Source organism: Pinus tabuliformis, chromosome 9, assembly GCF_031772625.1.
Source record: "Pinus tabuliformis cultivar Carrire ecotype Pingquan chromosome 9, CPIR1, whole genome shotgun sequence".
NCBI classification, from domain to species: Eukaryota; Viridiplantae; Streptophyta; class Pinopsida; order Pinales; family Pinaceae; genus Pinus; species Pinus tabuliformis.
In genome coordinates this window covers 804,533,239-804,542,584 of record NC_142307.1, presented here as the reverse complement: position 1 = coordinate 804,542,584, position 9,346 = coordinate 804,533,239, and the positions used below count along the sequence as shown (strand labels likewise).

Below are 9,346 nucleotides of genomic sequence, written 5' to 3'. Positions count from 1 at the left end.
TATACCTTCCACAGATGGATAGACCTCATCCATTGCAGATACAAAGAAGCATATAACTACAAACTACCACCGAGTGGAGCAGAAGCCGCGGCCACACCAAGGCTGAGCAACAACATCACTGACAGCAAAGTCACATAGAGAAACCAACACAGAGAACCAGCGGAGGAAACCCTCGAGCCACCACAGAGCAAACAAAACAAATGACTGAGTGATTAGGGTTGAGAGTGTTAACCAAAGGCGGGAGGGTGCCTTTCGAGGCGGGGACACATGTCCACTCCATATCAGTGCAGGTACAAATAATTAAATCCACAACCAAAATATCTATCGCCAATCATTGTGATCACCAACAAAATTAAGCCTTAATCACACATTAATCATCACCATAATCTAGTTTGACACGAGGGTTGAGGGACTACATCATAATCAACTAATCACCAAAACAATTATATCAATTACCATTCTAGTTAACATAGTTGCAAGGTTGAAGAGGGGGTTGGACCCATCATTGCAACTTCGACCTGCCAGCTTCAATACTACAACTTGTCTAGCAACTTCAACCTTGTAGTTTCGTCCTTGCAGCTTCTCTAGAAACTCTAATCCAGCCTCCTCCTTAGACTTTCCTAGAACAAGACATCTCTCCCAAGGTCAATGAGGTCAATATAGGGTTTCCTTCCTTCTAGCTATAATATTCTACACTTCATCCAACTGCAACTCAGACCTGCAATTTTTTCCTCCTTCTACAACACCAAAAACCCTAGATCTTCACACATGTGAGAGAGATAGAGCCCAAAAATAAGATATTTTGTCTTTCTTCCTTCTCCAAGACCTTTGCTTTTCTTTTCTATTTCTACAAGCTTCAGATAAAACCCTTTCTTGATAGATCGAACTTTTGTTAGTGAGTGACCCCAAATGAGGTCGAATTACTTCTTTATATAGCCTTCTCAAGGGGTTAAATTCCCTCCTTTAGGCCTACTTAATGCCTGCTTTGAATGCTAGAGCTTCCAAGACATGAAAATAATTATTTTCATAAATACATTTTTTCCTAAAAGTGTCTAATAAACATGATGTTGACTCCTTTGACTCATGGTAATAAATACTAAGCACGGAAAACATGCTTTTACCTAAAAGGCCATCAATAATGAGCATGAAACTCATGCTTTAATAATAATAGTTTTTCTTTTCTTTTTGTATTTGTTACATAGGATACATATTGAAATGAGTACAACAATTATGAATGCCGAAATTAAACTACTTATTAAGACTAAATTTATATTATTATATGTGATTTGGTATGTTTAAAAAAATATATACCTATAAATTGTATTATTGACACAATTAGGTAAAACAACATGTAAATTTCTATTTGAAATCATTATTTGTCATATTTATGTTGTTTTTAATATTGAGTTAAAGTGAGCTATGCGTTTAACCTTTAGAAGAGTTGGCTAGTATTTAAAACATCTAAATCTTCATCATAAACAACCTAAAGTGTCCTTATTAGTGGATCTACAATAAGGGTCTTGTTTCGAGTCAAAACTTAAAATGGGCCTTCTCTTGTGAAGAAACCCCATTTCCTTTCCTTTCAGGATATGGTTCATGCCATCGTTTATAGATCTTGAATGTCTAAGTTTGCATCTAAATGTGTTAAAAAGTTTGATATATGGCAATAAGGGTCTTGTTTCGAGTCAAAACTTAAGATGGGCCTTCTCCCTTTGAAGCAAAACCCATATCTTTAACCGATTAACTAGATATCTTCAATGAAATACAAATAACAAAAAGTCTTCAATAAAAGAAAAAAATCTTCAATGAAATAGAAATAACAAAAAAAAGTCTTCAATAAAAGAGAAACAATAATCCCTTCCTCACTTAAAGTCGAAATTCTTACCAACGCACTCTAGAGAGCCGAGGAGCCGAAAACGAAGAGAAATTCTCGGTTAACTTGATTCCAGGAGAAAAATTAGGTTCTCTTAAGAAAAACATGAATTTTCAACCCTCCATTAGTGAAAAAGATTCAACGCCCCCTCCATTAAATTATTCAAAATGCACATGAAGAGGAAGGAGATTTGGATAACAATCAAGAAGTGTCCAGCGTCCGACGGTGTCAAGGAGATCGTGCCCTGTACTAGGGCTTTGTAGTTCCCACGCTCGGTTGCAACTGCAATCTTAACTATAACAAAATAATCCACATCCATTATCCATACTTTACCTATAAATATACACCCTTGGCACGCCTAAAACATATATAGAAACTTTCCATCTGCAGACATGGCAAAACAGGTTCTTAAGCTCGCTTTCCTGGCCATTGTTTGGATCGTCGTTGCCCTAACGTTTCTGAGCGCATCAGGTAATATACCACTCATTTTCTACTATGGTAATATTGTTGCAAATAATGTTACGGATCTATTAATAACCCACAACTGTGATTTATTTTCCGGATAACAAAAACTATTAATTCATTTTCTGCTCTATTGAAATATATATTAAACACTGTTTCGTTTCCCTGGTTTATTTCATCAATCCATATTTCACTATTCATATAGTTTTATGATGCGGGCGGATGGCATTACAGAATGGGTGCTACTATTGGGAGTAGGAAGGATGATGATCCGAGTTGTAGCCCGGTTTTTAGCTGCGCACAATGCCCAACCGAAGAACCAGGCTTCTATTATTGCAAAGACGGGAACCTTTGCTGCTACGGCCCTGGCTAAAGTGATAATTAAATATTAAATAAATGTGTGTCTAAACTGATACAACTATCCTTAATAAATGCGGTTCCACCTACACACACTATCAGTTGATATAGTACTGGATTTACATTGCTGAGATCCGTGTGATGGGAAACGTCGAAAGAGGGCTCTTTTATCACCCTTTGGATCGCCATCTTTGCTATATTTTTCGATTTGCATGGTCTAATATACAGCACTAGCACTATTACTAATTTTAATAAATAGATGTGTCAAAGTTAAATCGCATCTATAATTTGTGAAGGCAAATTAGCTATATGTTAGTGCAATGATTATAAGGGAATATTAAGTACGCATTTTATTCAAAATTATGGCAGGTTTTTGGTTTGTTGGTCGCATTGTAGAATGCAAAGTGTAACATTTTATATTATCTTCGTAAAAGTTATGAGTTGGTGTTGGCAGGACGAAATGTGCAATGTGTAACATTTTATATTATCCTTCAAAATGATTTTGAGGTATTGGCAGGATGAAATAATATGGTGTACGGTGTGTTTGATAAATATTACAACAAAATATGTTATCAATATTTATAAAAGTTTCTGAATCGCTAATATTCTTTGTCGGTTATATAGTGAAATCTATGTCCTAAAAACAAGTTATAATTCATATGGAGTTGTATTATTTTATCAAAAAATGAAAATATTTAACAAATGTGTTATCAATATTCATAAAAATGTGTATATCTTTTATATATAAACAAAAAATATTTAAGATATATATTATTAAAAATATTTAAGATATATATTATTAATGTTTATAAAAGTGTGCATATGTTTTATATTTTTTTTTTTTATTAGATATGTATTGAAGTTTCTTTACTAAATTATATTAATTAGGGAGAGTTTTGATAAAGTGTAATATTATTTTATTAAATAAATACACTAAATGTAAAATAGTGTTTTTATATTTTTATGTAATTTTATATTTATTTTTTTTCTAAATAAAACTACTCTATTCATATTAAAGGTGTACAATTACATCATGACCAAAGTCTAAGGCAACTGCCCAGAAGGAGAGGCACATTGAAACAGAAAATTTTCCAAGACACAGAATTTGGACAAGACCCTTTTATGTAATCCCACGCAGGGGAACCAATGTTAACCTTACTGAGCTTACAAACATTCCAAATAACTTGCATTTTGAATCTTGGCTTATCAGCATAAACAAAAATTAACATCAGTAACAACAAAAAGCCCTCTATAATGGGCTGCATAACTTGAGACAAAGCTGCTGAGAAAGAGCTAAGCATCTAGAGGCTCCTCCATGATTCTGCACCAGCCAACGTCAGACGGATCCTGAGCACAAGCAGCATCCTCCACAGACAGACCCGGGCCGCTGGCTCCATCACCATGTCAATAGCATTGCTCGCAGGAACCTCTGGAGCACGCACAGAGCATGGATTCGGTGCAGAGACTGAGCCAGGGACCTCCTGATGAGAGATGGACTCTCCCACCTCCTGGGCTTCCTCAAGAAAGAGCACCGAAACATGAGCAGTAATCCTAGGGGATTCATGGTGCAATTGAAAGTAAAAATCGTAGAGTTGAAAGAGGGTGAGGACGAGGAGTCTGGCAGACTGGACTCAAGGTATTGGCTGGGCTAAAGCAAGCGCCCTCTCCCACTGCGAGTGCGAGGGTAATGGCCAGAGGGAGAATTGGAGGACGGGCTAGAGGAGGGCATCTCATCCTATGGCAAAGACGGGGCATAATGAAAGCAGCAGCGATTTTGTGGGAACAAGGCCGAGCAACCACAGAAACAGAACACAAGCCGTTCAAGCGAACAACCAGATGGGAGTCCAAAGCCTTAGCGAGACTCTAGGGAACTGACTGAGGCAGCTCTGCAGGTCTACGAGAGTCGGAACCCAGCTTCGTCGCACCTATCAGGCCGATTGAGCCAACATTCACCGGGCCATAACCCAACCAACATAACATAAGAGGCTCCAGAACAGTCCCATGACGGAGGTTGGATTTATTACCCTCTCCCCTGCCTCGAATTTCTCCCGCCATTACTATGGCATTCAAGAGAGCCGAGATCCAGAGCATATCAGAACGTGCGGAGGTGAAAGACATTTCAAATTTTCTTGAATTAAATCCCTTAAACATCCGATGATCATCCGTCAACTGGATATTAACGTTGTTGTACAGGGCGGGCAAGTGGCGACTTTTCTCACCCCACCTCTGTCCCATCACATTAAACCTCTGGTTGGACACCCACATCTGGGGAATGTAATTTTATATTATTAATATTTTTAATTTCAAAATGTTAACTATATTATATTATATATATATTATTATCTTTTGTGTATTTTTTTATTTAGAAAGAATAAACTATATAGTGATCTGTATAAAGTGATATGGATAACTTCTTATATATGTATGAACTAATATGCATAACTTTTTATATCTTTTTGAAGAATATCTTTGATGATTACTTCATGTTTAAGAACATAGCATTAAAAATAATTAAAAAAAAGTATAATGGTGTGTATATGTCCTTTTCATACAATGTTATTTCTTATTTTTTGAAAAATATCTTTTTTTTAGTTATGTTGATTTTAATGTAGTTTCTTTTCTAGGATTATACTTTTAGAATAAATATAGGTAGATAATTTACCTTTAGAATTTAGTTATTCTTTAGGATAAATTAACGAAGATTCATATTAACTCCAAATCTATTATGCACTAAGAAGGAACAAATTTATTTAGGTCCAAATATTTCTTAATTTTAGGACTTGATATTTCCTGCCACATGATAGATCAAGAGTTAAAATGTATATATGATGATTCTTAATACACCATGTATCAAATCCATGTGAAGCATGCAAGAATTTACATGTGTCAATCATACGAGACAACATACCATTGAAATTATTTAACCACCATGAACTGACTAGTATAAAGTCCCTTGAGATGTAAACCTTTTCCTAAATTTTCATCCCTCTTTGCACATGATAGATATGGAGTTTATGATGAATATACACTAGTTCTTAATATGTGATTTGTTAACTACATGGTGAGAATGGAAGTAACTACACATCTCATATATAAGGTGATGATGACGAGGACTTTAAGAAGGTGAGAGATTACTAGGAATTATTTAGAATTTTAATTTTTTTCTCAAAAAGAATTAAGAGAAGAATTCCAAAATTGTCATAGTTTTCTTAAACTAAAAATTTAGAAATGTTGGTAGTGTGACAAATCCTTTTAAACTTGAGATCTAATATGGGTGTATACTAGACATTCTAAGAGAAAAATTTTCCCATCTTCAACTTTATTAGTGTCATAAAGGTGGCATGTTCTTTAATATCACTAACGCCCATTTTCATTATAGATCTCATCAGAATTTATTCTTACTTTAGCAATGTTTATTTTTCTCTTTACATTAGTTAATATAGAGAGTTATAATCTTTTGGATTTGGTTTAATCATCTCCTTGAAATATCTTAATTTTCTCTCTCTCTCTCTCTCTCTAAGAGATCTTAAATATTTTGTTTATGGCTTATATATATATATATATATATATATATATATATTCTTCTTTTTTTTTATCAATGATTTCTTTTAACTCTATTTGTTAGCTCGATATCAAGAATTCAATCAATTACACATCTCCTTTGCAATAGGAAGTAGAAAATACTTATCAACAAAATATTAACTTTTCTATCGTATTTTATACACTGAGGTGCATAAAGTGCCATATGTATCTATATATATTACAATGAAATATTTTACGCAACATGGACATTCAAATATTCCATCTATGCCCCACATTTAAGTATATTTTTCTTATTAATACTTTTTACTCCATAAGGAATTCCCTTTGAGAAGAACATCCATGCTTCCCTCGTGTCATCACCCTGCATCATTAGATTATATAATAGACGATGGAAGGATTTTCAATGGTTTGATCGAAGGTAGTTTTGATAATTCGTTAGATTGATTGCTTATTAATAACTCCCTCAATTATAGGAAACTTATTTGTAGCACCTTTGATACTAAGAAACAAACTATTGTTTCATTAACCTTATTAGGATTGAGAACTTAAAGGTAGAAACTGGGAAATAGATCTGAATAGAAGAGATACCGATATGCAACTGGAGGTTTAGGTTTGACATTTGGAGAGCTAGATATTGATTACTATCTTAGGCAGCTATGCAGAAGCATGAGCGCGATAATATATGAGCATTATCGCAAATTTGAAGAGGGGGAAGTGTGCACCATTTGTAGGCGAGCCAACAAGAAATTTACCCACGCACCTAGTCCGCTTTCCACAGATATTTTAGTGGAATTTCTCTATGTTGGTAGCCATGACAATGCATCTAGAGTTGAGGTTCTCAAGATCCAGGCAATTGAAATATCTTAGTTTTCTCTCTCTCTCTCTCTCTCTCTCTCTCTCTAAGAGATCTTAAGTATTTTGTTTATGGCTCATATTGATTTTTTTCTTTTATTTATTAATGATTTTTTTAAACTTTATTTTTGAGCTCCATATCAAGAATTAAATGAATTACACATCTCCTTTGTAATAGGAAGTAGAAAATACTTATCAACAAAATGTACTTTTCTATGGTATTTTATACACTGAGGTGTATCAAGTGCCATATCTATATATGTGTGTGTGTGTGTCTACACACACACACACACACACACACACACACACACACACACATATATATATATATATATATATACATACATACATATATATATATATATATATATATATACATATATATATATATATATATATATATATATATATATATATATATATATATTACAATGAAATATTTTATGTAACATGGACATTCAAATATTCCATATATGACCCACATTTAAATATATTTTTATTATTAATACTTTTTACACCATAAGGCATTCCCTTTGAGAAGAACTTCCATGATGCCTTCCTGTCATCACTCTCCTTCATTAGATTATATATTAGATGATGGGAGGATTTTCAGCAGTTTGATCGAAGGTAGTTTCGATAATTTGTTAGATTGATTGCTTATTGATAACTACCTCGACTCTAGGAACCTTAGTTACAGTGCCTTTGATACTAAGAAACAAACTATTGTTTCTTTAACCTTATTAGGATTTGGAACTTAAAGGTAGAAACTAGCAACTAGATCTGAATAGAAGAGATACCGATGTGCAACAGGAGGTTTAGGTTCGACATTTGGAGAGCTAGATATCAATTTCTATCTTACGTAGCTATGCATAAGCATGTGCACGATAATGTATGCGTATTATAGCAAACTTGAAGAGGGAGAAGTGTGCACCATTTGTAGACATCAATTGAAGGGAGCCAACAAGAAAATTTCCCATGCACGTAGCGCACTTTCCACAGAGATTTTAGTGGAATTTCTCTATGTTGGTAGCCACGAAAATGCATCCAAAGCTGAGGTTCTCAAGATCCAAGGAATCACCGAGATACTCAATATAGTGCCCAAGTGCCAAAATCTATATAAGAATTTCTTCACTTACCACTACCTTAAAGAAGAATAAACATTACTTTTCAATGAGGTTGTTGAATTTATTGAGAAATGTCGAAATTTTCAAGTTCAAGTGTTTGTACATTGCATGTGAGTCTAGAGTAGGTCTCCTAATATCTTAATTGCCTATTTGATGCACTACAAGGGGTGGAGATTTGCAAAAGGATATCAGTGGGTAAAGGAGAGGAGACCAACAATTAATTTGAACCCAGTCGTACTTAAACAATTACAAGATGATGAAATGGAATTTTTTGGAAGGAATGCCTCATCAAATACAATTTTCATAACCTCAACCGGTCTAGCATTCAGGTTTGGATTTGTAAATAACACCCAGGTTGTTGTTTCACCTCCATCCTTCTGTTAGCCTTCATCAAATCCACATTTCAACCTTAGGGCAAAAAATATGCCTAGCTCTGGAGGCTTTACCTTTTCATCTACTAGACAAGATAGTAATTCTTTTGGTACCATGACAGTAATAACAATGGATAATAGCATGGGAAGCACCAAATATTTCCTTTCATGTACATTCAAATCTTGTTCAATATCAATTTGTGTTGGGAGCCTACTAATTCATAAGACTGTGTCTCTCTGTTATGCACATAGTTTGGGTAGTTTTTTTCATACAAAGGTTGTCAATGTTAACAAGGTTCTAGTAAAAGTTGGTGATTTTGTTGAGAAAGAGCAACAAGAAATTCCAGTTTATTTTTTCTTTGAATTAAATTGTGAATTAAAATCGAATTATGTTCTCATAGAAACTTGTAAATAGTTAATTAAGTTTAATTGACTTAATTAACTTATGAATTTCAAGTTGGAAGTCTTTTTGTAGCCATGTATGTGTGATACCTAAATTTTAGGGGTCTATGATGCGTTTATTTGAGTTGTAATTAGATAACTCAGTTTAACTGAGTTATGGTCAGTTAAACTAGTTCTAACTATTGGAGGAACTAGTAGAGGTCTAGTAGTGAGTTAGTCCACTAGTGCATCCTTAGTGCCACTCCAAATAATTGGAGATTCACTCAAGAGAAACTCATGCATGTCAGCTCAAAGAAAGACCCAGTTGAGACTAGAGTGCAGGGACATTGTACTATCAATTGTATGATTTTCTGAGTTGTATA

At 34.2% G+C, this 9,346-nt stretch overlaps 1 pseudogene; it reads left to right on the top strand.

The window, feature by feature from the left end:
- The first annotated feature begins 7,974 nt into the window (after positions 1–7,974).
- Positions 7,975–9,071, top strand: LOC149151208 (protein-tyrosine-phosphatase IBR5 pseudogene; annotated as a pseudogene).
- The last annotated feature ends 275 nt before the right edge of the window (positions 9,072–9,346 follow it).